Source organism: Poecilia reticulata, chromosome 20, assembly GCF_904066995.2.
Source record: "Poecilia reticulata chromosome 20, P_reticulata-male-v2, whole genome shotgun sequence".
NCBI lineage: Eukaryota > Metazoa > Chordata > Actinopteri > Cyprinodontiformes > Poeciliidae > Poecilia > Poecilia reticulata.
In genome coordinates this window covers 6068733-6085855 of record NC_088849.1, presented here as the reverse complement: position 1 = coordinate 6085855, position 17123 = coordinate 6068733, and the positions used below count along the sequence as shown (strand labels likewise).

General features: G+C 38.8%; 1 long non-coding RNA gene across 2 annotated transcripts in view; it reads right to left on the bottom strand.

Moving 5' to 3' along the window:
* Nucleotides 1-16832, bottom strand: part of LOC103482241 (uncharacterized) — a 29660-nt gene extending 12828 nt beyond the window's left edge. Inside the window, exons 1-2 of one of the 2 annotated variants that reach the window (XR_014085440.1) lie at nt 12123-16832; nt 11817-11993 (exon numbers count right to left, since the gene is read on the bottom strand). This is a non-coding gene — a long non-coding RNA (uncharacterized LOC103482241). Of the gene's footprint in view, nt 1-11816 lie in introns of both variants that reach the window. The other variant, XR_014085439.1, reaches the window with a different exon arrangement.
* Between the last annotated feature and the right edge of the window lie 291 nt (nt 16833-17123).

Sequence of the window (17123 nt, the reverse complement as noted above, 5' to 3'; positions counted from 1 at the left end):
GGAAGGAAACTGAACACAAAAAACCCTAAAAATAAATACACAGCGACACGATCATGACAAAAAGAGCTTTAGTGTCCGCCCTCAGTCTGCTTTGTAGAACAGTCTTTTGCTGCAAAGCTGTTTGGGAAATGACTCGACCAGCTTTGCACGTGAATCTCTGAACACTGGTCTTTACAGAATAACTCGAAGATAACTTAGTCAAATTTGAAAATCTTGCCACAGATTTTTAGGTGATGAACACATGTTCCAGGTGTTGCTGGAGTCTTCAACTCACCAGTTTGGGTGAACCACCATTTGGTAAGTTTGTTGTTGTGTCAGAGTCTTGCCATTTTTGGATAATGGATTGATCCATAAGTTCAAAACTTAGAATATTAGAATATTGTTCCATTCGAAACTTCCTCACAGCTATATTACTGTCCTGTTTGTTGTATTCCTTGGTCTTCCTCCTGGTGTTTGTTCACTAATGTTCTCTAACAAACTTCTGAAAACAGAAGAACTGGATATATAATGAGATTAAGTTGCATGTTTTTGTGTAACACACACTTCACATGATCAACATGTAAAAATGTAGAAAGATTAAAGCAATTTGGCAATGTACTGCATGTATCCTTTTTTTTTTGTCCAATAATGACCCCACAAATTCCACATTTAATCAGCAGCATAACAGAAGGGAACTAGTTTGTAATAGTTTTTCACCATCTGCACTTGTCATTAAGCATTTTGTAAGCGAGTTTTTGCCGTTTCCTCACTAGCCTTCGCTTTGGTGGCAACATTTGCCGTTATATTCCAGCCTAATGTGATATGGTGCACAATCACTTTCAAATAAAAGTTAGCCTAGCAAAATATTAGAGAAATAAAGCTGTTTTGCTCCATGTCACTTCCATTTACAGACAGAACAAAGAGGAGACCTTCTTTTTTTTTTTTTTTTGGAAAAATTAAAGATTTTATGTGGAAATATTGGGACAAGTAGAGTCTAAACTGTCTCAAGTGTTAAAATGTCCCTACAAATTTAAGAGTCAAGTCTTCATTCTGTGTTGTGGCGCCTCTTACAGAGAGAACATGTTGTAAAAGATAAAAGAAAAAGAAAAGGAGTGCCCAAATGAATATGTGCCGTCTCCCATGAGCTCTTAAATTACAGCTAGTAGTTTGGTATCAAACATTTTGCCAGAGCCTATTAGCGTAATTAGCTCTACTGTTGATCTCTTTGCGAGATAGGTTTTCGATGGAGCCACTGACCTAGAATAATGTGGATGTGCTGCAGCTTAATGAAGGAAGGGGAAAAACAACATTGAAAGGCATTATTGGAAGTATCTTAAAGCTAGAAGTAAGGGAAGTGTCTTATTTTGTTAAACAGTGTAGTTTACCATATGTTTATGTATCCTGTCATTCTTTACCTTTTGAGTGATCAAAATCATTTCTAAATGAGCAACTTTTTTGGAATTACTTAGCATCAATGAAATTTTATTCTCATCTTACAAAAAACAAACAGAGCACAATATGACCTAGCCTGGCCATTGCCTTCCTGTGCAAACACTAACTTAAAAACTCACTTCACAGACAATTTGGGCTTTGTTCCCCATTAACTGTGTTCCCTCTTGTAGTATTTCTACCGAGCCAATCAGCGAACAGAAAGAGAAGTTGTGAAAAATGACGTTGATTTTCCACGTTGTTTTAGAATTGTAGTCTGTAGTTTTATCAATGGCAGCAAAGGAAACGAATCAAGTCATTCACTCTGTGTTGGCCACGCCTGTTGAATTAACATCAACAGCCTCCTTGTTCAGCTCGACATGGGCGTCTTCGCTGTGGAGGATGGTTGTTTACAACACAGGCAATTTCCGGTAAGCTTCATAGTATCGAACTAGCAACATTATATACGTCGTGGCCAAACATTAGCGAATGGGTATACAACTTGAACTGAGTCCACGCTTCGAGGAAGCAATCGTTTCTCAACAGTCAAGATCCCAGACGCTCTGAACGAAGTGAAGCATAGAATAAGAGGCTGGTTTTAATGAGGCGAGATGCCACCTTTACTGAACAGGTCCGTATTCCCCCGTAGTCTTCTAATCAGTGAGCAGCACACAATTACAATATACTGCGCTTTCATTCCTGTTGCTCTTGTGTCAGCCGTGATTTCATTGTTGTGATTCCACGTTTTCTCTCTCTCTCCATCTGTGTGTATGTGTTTCCTTTTCCTCTTCCTGGAAGAGTGTGGCTTATAACATGGATAATTAGTGACTGTGATAAATTGCAGCAAGCCTGTCCCAAGAGGCCGGACAAGAAGTCTTACTCAAAGAAGACAGCCTTCCACTGTCTATAACTGAGCTTTCTTTCTGTCTTTTTTTTTAACTATCAATAAACAGGCAGGGAAGAGGGATTTCACTACTTTCTGCTTAGTCTTTGGAAAATACTGTATAATTACTTTGCCGTACATCTGTGTACAAATTAAGACATCATGTCTAATTAAACCACGTGAAAAGCAGACATTGTGGTACAAGGGCTGGTACCGTGGGCTCCTAACTGCAAATAAAAAAAAAAAAAGTACATTCCATGTTTTAATATTTCAGCTGTTCTTCATCTCCATATTACTAATGCACCCGCTCAATGATTTATTCATTTTCTAAATGAGCTGCCCTTGACTTAATGCATGTAAGCGATTCAACAGATAAGAAGGCATTGAGCACTAATGATGACTGCATACGTGCATGACTGGATGCAAATGGAAGAAATCTCAACATCTGAGTGTTCCATTAGGTAGCAGCTTCAGAGAGCAAGGAAAGATATCAGGTTTATGCCAGAAATGTGGTTGACACCAACTTTTGTGGAAAGAGATTTTTTTTAACTGATTTTTGTTGCGATCACCGAGTTCCCAAAGTAACCTTAAAGCATGATGCTGCCACCACCATGTTTTATGGTGCGTCTTTAGTGTCTAGGGTAAGAGTGTGAAAATACATCCAACGCTCAACTTGCATGTTCAATTTTACTTTCACTTTTTTTGTATAAAAAAGATCTTTTTAAAATATAATGCTAAATAGACTAACTAGGACTGGTTGTTTTCTTTTTTGATATAAAAATGTCAAAAATTCCAAGTAAACAGTACTTTTTTGATTTCACTATATTCTGGTAACATTCTGTATGCCACAAAAATAGAAAAAAAGAAAGAAAAAAAAAGGAAAAGAAATTTACAACTCTGCCTTCTGCCTGCTGAGTGTAAAATGCCCCTGAGGAAGCCTTTATCCTCACCACGTGTCTCATTTGTATGCATGCATCTCTCACTATAAAGTTCCCAAACTAACTCAGTTTAATCACGAAATGAAAGTTTAAACCGGGGAAAGAATTGATCTGCCACACGTATTTTCACAAGAAAGTAAGTGAATGAACTGTGGCTTTCCCGCAGCAACAATAAAGCGAGAGATTTACCGTCCATATCCATCTCCCCACACACTACACAAACTAAAATTTACGATCGACAGAGTGTTTACAGCAAAGCTCTGGGCAGCACGTCGCAAAACGTGAGGGTGTAAAAAATTAATTTTGCCACGGTGAAGACTGTGCAAGTATCTGCTGTGTGGCGGTTTGCTCCCATCATTCATCACAAAGCGCCGAGTCCCTTTCTATTGTTGACATGATCCGCAAAATACCCAGCAGTGATTTCTTTCTGTTCTGTCTAGAAGAGAGTGTGATTAAAAAAAAAAAAGTCCAGGTCCAAAGGTTATTCAATGACTCATTGTCTCATTGAATATTATTCTGGAGCAAATGATTAGCTCCATGTGACATTTGCAGTCAGTGGTCCTCTACTGACCAGCTAAATCTATTAATTCCTCGCTTTTGAAGTGCCGTGAGAGGGAGTCCAAGGTTGCTCATCAGAGAGCCCCTTCATCCAGGCATTTTCATTAACTCAAACCTTGATGGCTTAGCAAGTAGCCGCCAAGCGAAAAACGATTTGGTGCATGTTTTTGAGGACTCACGGGTTTATTAGTGGGAATGTTTCAAGATTTTGTAAAGCAAGGTAACCCAATATCTAGTCCACTCAATTAAATATCGATTTTGTTTTCAGCTGACTTCATAGAAAGACTTCATATGGTACAGTTTTACGTATAGTTGATTTGAATTAAAAGAGGAAGTAGAGTTACCATTTGGCTTGTTGGTGTCTATCAATAAAGATGGAAAAAAAATCCTTTGCTTTAAAATCATTTAAATTGCAGAACTGTAATAGGGAATATAGGGAAGCAGTAGAAAGCATGCTAAGGTTAGCAAGATACGTCTCCTAGCTTCCTGCTAGTGCCAAAATATAAGAATATTTTAATGTTTTTTTTTAATGACTCTGAACTGTATTTGAAATACTTAAGTGCTTAAGCAATAGCTACTAAGTTCCAATAACGTGATTGTTGTGTACATACCCTTAAACATGTTGAGTCTGTTTTAGGAAATCTTCCCTACGGACAAATTGCAGTAAGACATCATGCGTGCAAGACAACGACCTCCAGGGATCGTAGCAGGCAAAAATCTGCTCGCCAACCATGACTACTATTGGTTTTAGCTGTCACTAAATCTTAAATGTATACATATATAAAAGAAATGGACTGCAGTACTTTGACAACTAGATAACAAGGTCAGAACAAAGTTTTAATAAAAGAAAATTAGTGAGGGAGATGGAAACAGGTCGCTGTTTGACCTTAACATGTACATGTTACAACTTGTGCTTTTTTTCTCATGTACATGTCCATGTTAAGGTTGACTTTGACAACCTTAACATGTAGATGTGCTGTGGAATTCGGTGTGTTTTGGTGACCTACACACCTGTAGAGCAGGTGTTCAAATTAGCTAATTAACCACCGCTGTGATATATTGGTTATGCAGCAGCAGCTAATCTACCACAAGAATCACTTATAAATAATTGCATTATTAATTGTAAAATAAACTTCAAGCCGGAAAGCATAAAACTAATGGACTCAATGTTCTGTTCTTTGTGTGGGAAAACTTTGCGTTTTTTGGTGTTGAATCCTGATACATTTGTGATGTTGTCAGTTGCTATGGTAGCAAGTCTGTGGCGTAGCCGACACACAGAGGGAGAAAAAAAACACAAGTTGTTTTGCGTTGTTATTCAATGGTTTTTCTGCGTTCTTTTTCCCCCTTTCACTGCTTGGCCTAATTCCTACATCTCCAGGTTTCATTTTTATTTTTTAATTGTTCTACCGCAGCAGCGTGATTATGGATGCAAGTAAAAGAATTGTCATTTTTCCCTTCAGCGTGTGCATATGTGCAAAGTTAAAAGTAGAATATGAAGTTAATAAAACAAGACGATGTTGATTGGCAATGGTGTCAAAGCAAGTATTGGCGCATTGTGTCATAGACTCTTATGCACGGAACACCAAAATACCATTTTCCCATGTAAACACAAATGTAGAATTTTCTCAAATCTCCACTTTGGTTGGAGTTTTCATAAATAGTAATTTTTAGCGATATAAAACAGAGTTTTTATTATTTTCCCCAGATATCCGGAAACATGTGGACTAATCCTCAGGCTTTTCTTGTTTGTTTTCAGTTGAATGCATGGTTTGCAGAGATGTTACAAAAGATCAAAAGGATTTCAATGTACAAAGGTATCAGTCAGGAGAAAAGTAAACCTCAAAATCAGTTGACGCATACACCCAAATCCCCAGTACCATGGCTTCCCCAGAAGAAAGTTAGAGATGGGGAATGGGCCTACAAGATGAGAACAAAATCTGACAAAAGGTTTGTGAGGATCACCTGAACAGGTCGAACGTTGTGAAGATGCAAGATGCTGTATGACTAAAGAAGACCGTTTCCTTTTTTCTCTTCAACCTACCATCACGTTGTATCGTCACACGCCCAGTTACTGTTAATGTTTGAGGGGAAGAAATTGTGCAAGGCTTCCAAGGTTTTGACAGCATGGGGTGGAGGCGAGATCGGATGTTTCTCAACACTGCTTCCTCACGCTCGAGTCTGCAGTTATGTGGGATTTAGTGTAATTACAGGTACGATTTGGATATGACGTCGAAAAACAGGAAGAGTGAAGACGAATGTTCCGTCTTGTCGTTAATCACTTTCGCGTCCGAACAAAAGAAGTGGCGCAACTGCAAGACTCACGCAGGTGTCGGAGGGAGAGAAGCCTCATGCTCATGCGCCAAGAACTCCAGGCCTCGTTCTGATTACTGTAATTATTGTTCATCCTCTGGAATCGTGCATACCTCTCTACCTTTTTTCATCTGCCATCCTACCTGTCGATTATAGGCCAGTATTTCCCAGGTGATGCATTAATCATGCGAATATATTCAAACTTCGAAACATATCCGTGCAGCATGCCTCGCAAAAGAACAATCTATTTAATCAATGCCTCTTATGGCGGTTCATTTTGGCGATCGGCAACGGCGACTGATAAAGCATAAACGATAAATCAGCAGAGTCTCGCTCACAGCTGGGGACAGCAGGCAAGATGGGAAAGAAGGAGGAAAGGAAGCCAGGCCGCAGCCACCTGACTGATGAATACAGTCATGCATGTGGACACCTGGCTGGCGCGAGGAGAATAACAGGGAGGGGATCTGGCACTTCATCAAGAAGACCCACTACTGGGAAATTGCTGCACGAGAGCGATGAGGATGATGCGTTTATCTAGTTTCCTTTGTGATGCATAACCGGCTCCGCGAGGCCTCAGATGCGCCCGCGTGCTGGATGCCTTTTATTCTCCTGACATATCGTAGGCGTTTTTCAGGGTTGGCTAACACAAACAGCGGTGCGCGGTCTCCGGAGTTCATTCCTCAACACAACGAGTATGTTTTCTTTGGACGTGCTAAAAGACTTTTGGTAGGTGTTGTCAGGCCAATTTAAGTCGGCTCGGACGGCCCTCGCTGAAACCTCTGGAATCCCATCAAAACCTGAATCTGCTGAAAACAACGTGAGAGATGCACAAAACAATCTGATTTATTCTCTAAAAAACACTCGTCAAAATTACTGCTTGCAGCACAATAAAGAGCGTTTGTGCGTGTGAGTTAATTGGCAGCCAAAGAGCATAAGAGGGAATATTCAGTGAGCCCAGCAAACGGACTCAGACCCAGGGCAACACTAATTATTCCAGGCGACCCGCCAGACTCACAATATAACAGGTACACAACACAGTTGGAGTGCGCTCCACTAGTTTCTGTTGGGTGTTTTTTTTCCCTTTTTTTTTTTCAGGGGGGGTTTAATTAGTTTCAAAGCCTGCACACATGAAAAGCAGGTGTGCACATGAAAACTGAATGTGTAAACATGATATGAGTGCATAAAAAAGTACGAACAAGCTGAATAATGTCTCTGACTGTTTCTGCACCATGAGCACACCAAATGTTTGGCTCATATGGTCTTTTTTTTTCTCTTCTTGGAAAGGTTGCTGAGTAAAGATAGATTTTCAAAGCAACCACGGACACCATCAGGTTCTGTGTTGCGTATTCAGTTCATAGCTCAAGTGTGTTCCAGTTGTTTTCGCATTAAAAGGCATTATATATTTTCCAGGCACATAGTGAAATTTTATACCTTCAGGTGTTATCAAAATGCTGTACAAATCAAAAACAATTTAAAGAAAATTTGACTTTGCATCATAGCCTATTTTGTAGTTTATGGGTGGCCCAATCCTTTCTAATGCCGCCCTGGGCAACTGCCCATCTGAAAAACCACCATTGCTCTACACTAGCTGATATCCAGCATTGCCTCTGCTGATGCTGATATTTTCTGACACTTTAACACAGTGTTGTTTTCCAAACATGAATAAAAAACACATTCTGTCAGCTATTCCACTGTAGTTTGTGTCAATACCCTTCAGTTGTACAAATATTCACAACTTAAGCTGAAAATGACATAATAAGCCTCACGTAGTCCACAGAAAGGCTGGAACTGCATACGCCCTGGAGACTTATGGGGTTTTTACTACAGAAATATGTCAAAAAATGACATCCGTCACCACAAGACTGCACTGTTTGGATAGGCAGTTAGCCCAAGTACTCAGTCCAACGCAAATATTAGACTGGACTGTCCACATCTGTCTAAAAAACACTTCTCTCTGCTACACAGCAAGCATAGGTATAGTTCTGTGGATTAATTGTTCAAGAAAATAGACTATAAGGTGTAGACAGAAGCACTGAATGATGAAGGACTTGATTTAGTCACACAGGCATAATGCCAGGGTCCAGTATCAAGGAGTCCTACTTAAGAAATAAAGGAGCAAATATGCTAGTTTGGGTGATTACAAAGTGAATAAAACAGGTATGATTATTATTGATGGACAGCCGTAATGAGGAGCAGAAATGCACATCAGAGGTCACGTATTGCATCAACTGTTGCACATCAATTGCCGCTTTTAACACAAATTAGATGAGTCAAGCTGAAGTGTGCTGACACAACGGATTTCTGGGTTGAAGTCGTTTCGACTTTCAGTAGCACCGGTTTAGATTAGGTTCCAAAAGCCATGGGAAAACATAGAAAACTATATTTACACATCCGAAAGCAAAAACTAGCACAATAACTCAAGCTTCAAAAATATCACAGGAGTTCAAAAACATACGTATAGTTGTGTAAGTCTTTGAAGAAGTTCATTGTTTGCAGTGGATAAACTAATTACAGAATGCTTCTGTTGTAACAACGACCATTTAATATTAACATCATACTGCAAAATGAATTGTTGAGCTACTGTTTGTTTCTAAAGTGAAACTAAATTAAATACAAAAAAACAAACACTATTTTTTTTTTCACTCCATTTGGAAAAAAATAACAAACTTCTCTTGTTTTGTTTTGATGTAACATTTTCAAAGGTAATAGTCACTAACCTGTTCTTAGAACACACTGTAACCTTTAATCTTCACGTTTTTTTACACCTTATGATCAGTTGAAATGGAGACAATGTCGACTGAACACAACTTTACTTAAAGCATTGAATGCATTTGAACCCTCTGTATGAGTGGCCTGAAGCGCCTTGATACATTTTTATGTCGCTCAGGTGAAGCTAATGCCACGCCTCTTTGGTTCTGCTATTCCAGCTGCACGCTCTGGACGCATACACTGAGGTGGTGCCATCTCCGTAAAGAGCTAGGACATTAGCCATCCTGCAAAAGAGGCTTAGGGTTTCCAAAAAAACATTTGCATAAATTGCAACATTTCCCCTAGTTATTTTAATATGATGGAAATGGACTTTAGTCTTGGCCTTTCCTTTGAGTTACCAGCTAGCTAGTAAGCCAAACTTTCATCAAAGTGAAGATAAATCCACTGAGGTTAAGATTTTCATGACTTCGAAGGTCTTTGCAGGGCCTCATTTTTGACAGAAATTCACCATCTACTTCAGCCCAATAAATACAATAAGAAAAATCATATCAATAATAAGAACTGTGACATGCTAAGTTCAGTGCTCAACACCACTGTTCATTCACTTAAAATTCCTCACCCAGTAAATGAAGAAAGCTAAAATGAAAAAAAAAACAACAACTGGAATTTGCATAAAATATTTTCCTCATAATATAACTCCTAAGTGAAAGAATTGGTTCCTTTTGATCGACAGACAAACCAAGACAAATCTCCAGCATTGCAATTCTTTTCTTTTTTATATAAAAAAAAAGTCTCTGATCTTTAGTGACAGCAGCCATCGTAGCTGGGCACCTAAAAGCCACTTGCTCGCTAAATTAGCATGATTGCTGTGAGGAAGTTTGTCTGAGCGGGCAGCAGTGAGGAGAGAAACCATGAAAATGTCATTAATATGGAATTTGGGGGTGAGAAGGGGGGAGCAGAGGAGGGTGAAAAAAAAATTGAAAACCTAGCGAGGTAAATAAGATTTGCCTCCCATTTCTGCTGATGGCTGTCAGAACAGCGGCGCTTTAAGCTGCAGATATGGTTGTGGCTCAAGATATGGGATTCGCCGTGTGTGCCTGTGCATATTTGTGTGTTTGGGGTGTGATAATTATCACATGGGAGGAAGGTGTGCCTGCATGTGGCGGCACGGGGTATCTGAATTAGAACTGAGGACGGGAGCATCCACCCACCCCGCCTCCGTCTGACATGCGCGTCTTGCTAATAGAATGGCAGCGGAGCGTGCTTGAAAAAGGGGGGACTGGTTAGAAAGCCTTTGATCAGCAGTCCCCTGTGACATCAATTAACCATTAATGTGCAGCAGCGGGGCTCGAAGATAGAGAGCCGTCTGGGGTCACCTCCATTCTACTGCCACACAGCCTGGTAATGACAGCTATTTAACCCAACTGGCCTCACTGTACATGCTGCGTGAGGAGGTTTTATGTGTGTTTTTGTCATAAAAAAGTCTGCGTGAACTGATTAAGTCCAGAGCAATGGCCTCTTCTGAGAATCAGTCCCCACTACCGTTAAAAAGTAACACAATGTCGACTTCATAAAGAAGGTAATATTTTTGTCCCTTCTTTCTTTATGTCTTTGATTCTTCTTTCTAAAAGGGGCAGCATTGTATAAAATCGACTTTTTAGAGTTTTACATCATGTTATAGTAATATTGTCTCATCAAGAACGTACCTGGAGTGTTGCCTTGATTCTGTCATGCATGTTGGAGAAATCCTTAGTCTCCCATGGCAACCATTCAGCTATAAAAAAAACGCCTGGGTAGATTTAGCTCCATCTTTGAGGATGAAGCCCCCCCTTGGAGTTGCAGTTTCCAAGCTTCTGCCTCACAGAGTAGCCCTCCCCTACTCAGCTCCTTTAGACTAGCTAGCCACAATTAGCAAAGACCTTGTGGAACTGCGCCTCTGCTGAGCTCATTTTCTCAGTGCAATGTTGGTACAAGCTTTGTTAAAGGTTTAATAAAGGAGCCATGTTGCGATGACTTCCTGAAGGCAGAGCTTCAGAAAGACAGCTTTAAATCACAAAGTCAAATTTCTTTTAAGTGATATTTGATATAAGCAGCAATTTTTATATCAACCTAAGTTAACATATTTACTTGACTGTGCTATCAAATGTCTTTAGGTGCCTGGAAAACACATATTACTGCTTCTTTACGGAATGGAGAGTTATAAGACTTATTGGCACACAACTTAGACAAAAGGGCGACCTGAGCAAAGTACAACTGGTGGTTTTTCAATGAATTAGGAAATGGAAAGTCTTTCCCGGTTGGCCCCACACTACCACCCCACACATATGCCCACACAGAGTCATTTAAAACAATATTAGTCAATCTGTTTGTAATGACGGTTTTCTTGGTCAGAAACAGAATTTTTGTAAACATATATGTGGATGGATATAAAGACGTGAATGATGCACTGAAAATAGTACCTTTGAGCTTTCTTCACTTTTGCATATGCTGAGGCATAATTGAGAAGAAGGTGCCACTACTAAGAAAACATTTAAATCATTATGATTTTTTTTGTTTTGTTTTTTTAGTTGTAGCTAGCTACAAGTAGCTAGGTTTAAAAATCTTTGTAGCTAATTGTAACTAGTAAATTGTTGTAGGTAAAATTTCTTAGTTTAAGGTCACAGCTTTCTTTTGCTGGCAAGGGAAGTATGAAAATTGAACAATACAATGAAGCATTTTGTGTTTTTCCATTTTTAGCCATCAACTGACTTTGTAGCTTCTTAAGCTACATTGATTAGCAACTAATCTTGTAGTTGTAGCAACTAGTTGCAGCTGATTACAAGATGGACAAGATTTCTTTGATTGTCGACAAACTAAGCTTACACTTTCTCCTGCTAATAAGGGAAGTATGAAAATTGAAAAATACAAACTAGAATTTTAAGAAGGTAAATATTCTAAAGAGTAAATTCTAGTCCATTTGACTACTTTTCTTCAGGAAGCAGAAATCTCTGAAGATTTTAAACCCTTTTTACCTTTCATCATCTCCATTCATTCTTCCCCACAGAACCAAACATCTGCATGATGACAGGAACAGGACCTTGCATTAGCGCAGGCAGACATCCATGACATTTCTGTGCCGCCCCTCGATGTCCACTGATCCATGTTCGCCCACTGACCTTGTCATCCCGCCTCAGTTGGCCACGGTGGACCTGTACGGCACCCGGAGATAAAAACACAAATTTCAGATTTACAGACGGAGAACTTTTCTCTGACACTATCTTCCATTTCCATTTCAGCTCAACAGAATACAGATGATTAAATATTGCCTTCCTACTCACCAGCTTCCTCCTTCGTCATCCAGCTTCCTCATTTGCTGTGCCACATCTGGCGCTGGTCAGACATTCTCAAGCTGATGACCAATGGGCTCCCATAATAAGGATATATGACTCCCTGAGCCTGCAGGTAATTATTTAATCATTTCTTGGATGGCTTTAATTGAAATGAATTGATTAATGGTGCAGAGGATCAGAGCCCACAGAGAAGTCTAATTGAAACTTGGTCTTGGACGACTCACCTTGGATCTGTCACACTCTGGGCGCCTCATTCAGGAAATCGCTTGTGGACTAAATGGGTGTAAAGAAACACTGATATGATCCCAAGGAAAAAAAGATTATCCCCATTTGCTTGAGATTTTTTTTTTCTGTAAGCCAATATTGGTAGCCAAATAAAAATAATTAAAAAAAAACATGCTGGTTGTTGTTGTTTCATATTTTGTTTCTGAAAAATAGAAGAGAAAAATATGAATCCAAAATGTCAGACTGCTAACAAATGGATAACTTTTTTTGTGAGCATATTGTATGTCCTCTGAATTACTTTAAGTGATCCCACCAATCTGACCTTGAATGTAAACAATTGTACATGAAGGAGTTTTGACATATCATGCAGTAATATTTCAGCAATTCCTTAGTATTGATTTTTTAAAAAGTACTAATTCCACTGAGTTCAAGTAAGACATTTTTCCAATAAGTGAAATAATCTGCCATTGGAGCTGATACTTTTTCATCCATATTAAGGGATTATTGACTTACAACAAGCTCCTTTATCTTGCTGAAACATTACTTGTAAGTTAAAACACTTGAAATAAGACAAAACTAAGATATTTGCCAAAAATACATGGTAAGATTTTGTATTTTTTTGCAGTGAGAGCATTATTCATTTACTTGTCCTACACAAATAAACTTACCTCGCCTTGCATTACATTTTACCTCCATATCATTTTGTCACTTTTCCAATTAGCTGTTTCTTTTCTACCTTCTTCTAAATGTAAAAATACTTGATGACCAACTCAAAAGAAGACATCACATATGTGCTGTTTGACTTAATCTGTATTGAACCCAAAATGATTGTTACAAAGCAGATTTTAAGACACGCTTTCGTTTTTAAGTGTTTTGTATCATTTTTTTCTTTTAAATTAAAGTGACACTAAAACAAAAACGACACACTGTCTGCTATTGGGCCACACTGGATCCCAACCTGGAATAATACATCAGACTATTCTGAAAAATAAAAAGTAATAACAACACAGCACATCAGAGCATTTCTCTCTTTCTTAAAGCCTAAGAGCAATACCATAACACATGGAAAAAGATGGCAGTACTTGTGCTTCCAAGTTCGTGCCCTGTATTGGAGTGAAAAATAATTACGGTTTGAGGGCAGTGGGGAGTGATGGCGCAGCATATGTTAGCGATATCACTGGAGTTTTTCCTTATGAGAGCTGCTGTCTTGCTCACTAAGATTAGTAAGGGCTCTAATCTATTGATCCCATGGGAACATTTCTCCATAAGTCTCTGAATGGCTTCCTACTTAAACCCTCATCAAAGGCAGAGGCAATGCGCTTGGTGAGCTGTTTATGTCAATACAGTTAATGTGATGCACTTCACAGCTCCCCTTTCAGGCGCCACTGGTGGCACAAATGAATAAATAAATATCAAGCCTGAGACCCAAAAAAGAAAAAAGCCCGCCAAACAAATAGAAAATAAATTCTTTCTTCTGAGGATAATAATGGGCAGCATTCAGAACAGCGTCAGGGAAATGTAAGACAAATCCCAGTTCTGAGCCTCAATTCTCTCCCTGTCATTTCTGGAGCCCCTCCGCCCTTTTTCTTCTCCGCCGTAAACATATTACCCCCGCTCGCCGATCAGACAGCCTCGTCTTTGTTGTCTGCCGTCTCTGTGTCTTCTGCTAATGGCATGGATAACCTGTCATGGCATTGTGCCTGAATAAGGCTAACTGACAGTAAAAAGGATAAATGTCATGAATAAGCACTCTGCTGAACTTTTGCCATGACCTTTGGCACACAACACAAGAAAAAAAAAAAAAACCTGACGCATCAGTCGAACAAGATCGACAAACATGTTTACCGTGAACTTGATTCTGTGATGGCAGTGACAATGAGGCAGAATTGTGACTATATTAAATAGGGTTTTATAAAAATTGGAGCAAGAATATTGACTGTTGCGGGGCTGATGTGTAAAGGGGGAAAAAAACCCAGTCTGGTCTGCGACTTCACTTTCTATTGTCTCTGATTCCAAGGTGTGGCACCCAGCAATGCTTTCCTTTCTGAATCTGGTCCATTCAGATTCAGAAGTGTTCATTACTCCAAAAAATATATAATCCACTAATCAAGTCCACTCACCTGTTATATACAATGCCTTTCTAAAAGTGTCCACTGATGAGACAAACATTTAAGTGTTTAATTCATTTCATTGTTTATATGTAGTTTGTCATTGTGTAGAAAAAGTTGCATAGCCTAAAATCATTTGCTTGATGTGTGAAGGCACGATGTGGATCTATTCAGTTGTTCAACAGGTCAGAAGTATATTATGGCGGATTTTTTTTTATGCTGTCAGTCAAAATGACTGACAAGAAAAGTTTACCCTGCCGTCGCTCCAGGCCCTGCAGAGCAAAAAGGCCTCAGGAGTCCCCAGAAACTCCACAGGTCTGGAAGCATCTTTCTTCAGATTGATGGCATTCATTACCAGACATGTCAAACCAATGAGTCATCTAGTTTCTGCCACAATGAATCAATTAGCATCAAGACAATTTATTTGAAGCCACATATGGAAAGAACACTTTGAATATGACTTCAACCTTTTTTTTTTCTTCAGAACATTGAAAGATATCTAAAAGTTGAGAAATCAAGATCTCCTGAATGAGATCTCAAAAATGCCAAGGAAAAATGCCATCTCAAAAATAAGTCGGGTTTAACAGATTTGTTCAGCAACTTCTCCACTGGATATTCAAATGGGTTCCGATGTTTGAAATGATCACACAGGCAGTGCAATATATTCACAAACCTGTTTAAAAATGCAGATACAATCACCTCCCAACATGTACCTCATGGATTGTAGGTCAATTCTTCTAAGTCCTTGTAATCATCCATGCTTTAAGATGAAAACATAAGAATAGGCTGTACGCTGCATCAGTTTTCCCCTTTAATTTGAAATATTGTCTCAGATTTTTGATAGATTGTTGTAAAGTTCAAAGTCTACAACCAAGGAGACTTTATCTCTGTCCTAAAGACTGCACCCAAACACTCTTTAAGGCATCCTTGGCAATGGAGCCATGGATGACATCACAGCGTAACAAATTAGCATAATGCTTGCTTAAGGGATAAACAAGGACTGGGGATTTTCCTCATGCATCACCACTTTTTTATCAGTCAGAGAAAAGGGATTTGTAGGAGAGAGAGGTAAAAAGAGGCACGGGTCAAAACGGAGCGTTCTTGGCAAAAGCTGATAAATGTTGTTCATGTACTTTTTTTAAAATATATACACTGTATATATACACATATATTTATCTACTGGTGACCAGTCCAGAGTGTACCTTCTGACTTTTGTACCACCTCACATGACCATGCATGTGAGGTTTTCTATACACAATATGGTATAGAAAACGGATTTAATTTGGGCAAACATGCAAAATCCCTTCCCTTGGTAATGTAACGTTCAATTGATTTTTTTTTATTTTTTCCACGCTAGCTTGTTCCATTAAGGGTCATGACAGGTTGTGAGCTAATCCAAACTGTTATTTGGAGAGAATCAAATTACCAGTCCATCACAACAAAAGTGTTATATTTATGTCCTTATTTAACCTAACATGCACGTTCTTGTATCCTACGAGGCAAGCTAAGTATGTGGACAAAAAGAGAGATTTAAACAAAAACTTTATATGATGGAGAAACCGGGTCGACCACTGTAAAATAACTATAAAAGAAAATAAATGTTTGTTTTTTTCTTTCTCTTTTTTTTTTGTAAATCCATACTTTTTCTTGATTAGAAGTAATAGCAATGGAGTGGGCCCAGTCATATCATAATGGATGAGTTCTGTTAGCGGTACAGTGCACAATTTTCTTTTTCTTGCCCCTTTACTTTAATCAAATATATTTATATCATCCTTTTCTAACACTATAAACTTTTAAATACATCATATGCTGTTGTTCTCTTTTTATTTAGATTCACAGCCAAAATGCACAAGCAAATTTGCTTTATCATTATCCATCCATCCATCCATCCATTTTCTTTCACCCTTGTCCCTCAGTGGGGTCGGGAGGGTTGCTGGTGCCCATCTCCAGCTAACGTTCCGGGCGAGACTTTATCATTATTACTAATTCAAAATTTTTCAAAAGCATATCCGGTGTTGTTCTAGAGAAGTGGTCGGTTTTATTTCCAGTAACTCTGACTTTGCTTCCCTAAACTCTGTTCCTGTTGCATTACCAGGTCAGTGATCTGGCCTCTAAGCAAAAATTAGGTGTTTTTTTTATAATTTTTTTTATCGTTTACACAGGCTTTTCGATGTCTTTGTTGAGTCTCAGCATGCACTTATTACGAATGGGAGCTAGTGTAAGTAATTGGGGAATTGGGAGCATTACAACCATGTTGGGATATACATATCATATTTGTAAAACCGAATAGAATTCTATTCTATTTTGGAAAACAATTTGTGTAAAAATTGTATGTTGCAGTCATTGGTAGACTGTCTACCAATGACTGCAAAACAAGTCAAAATCAGTAGAAGTTGTTTGTGCCACATTGTGCTGTAAATATGTCCAAACATCCCTACTTTGGTGTTTTCTGTCTAAATGACTGGATGGTAAAACTTTAAGGCTCAACATGCTAACTGATGGCTGTAGAGGTTTTTTTTTCCAGTTTCTCTGTGAATTGCTCGGTCTGACCTTGGGCAGCAATTTACTGTGACCTCCACTCCAGTGTAGGTTGACAGCCGTGTTAAATTTTATTTCTACTTTATTTAACAAGGAAAAACCCCTTGAAATTTAAAAT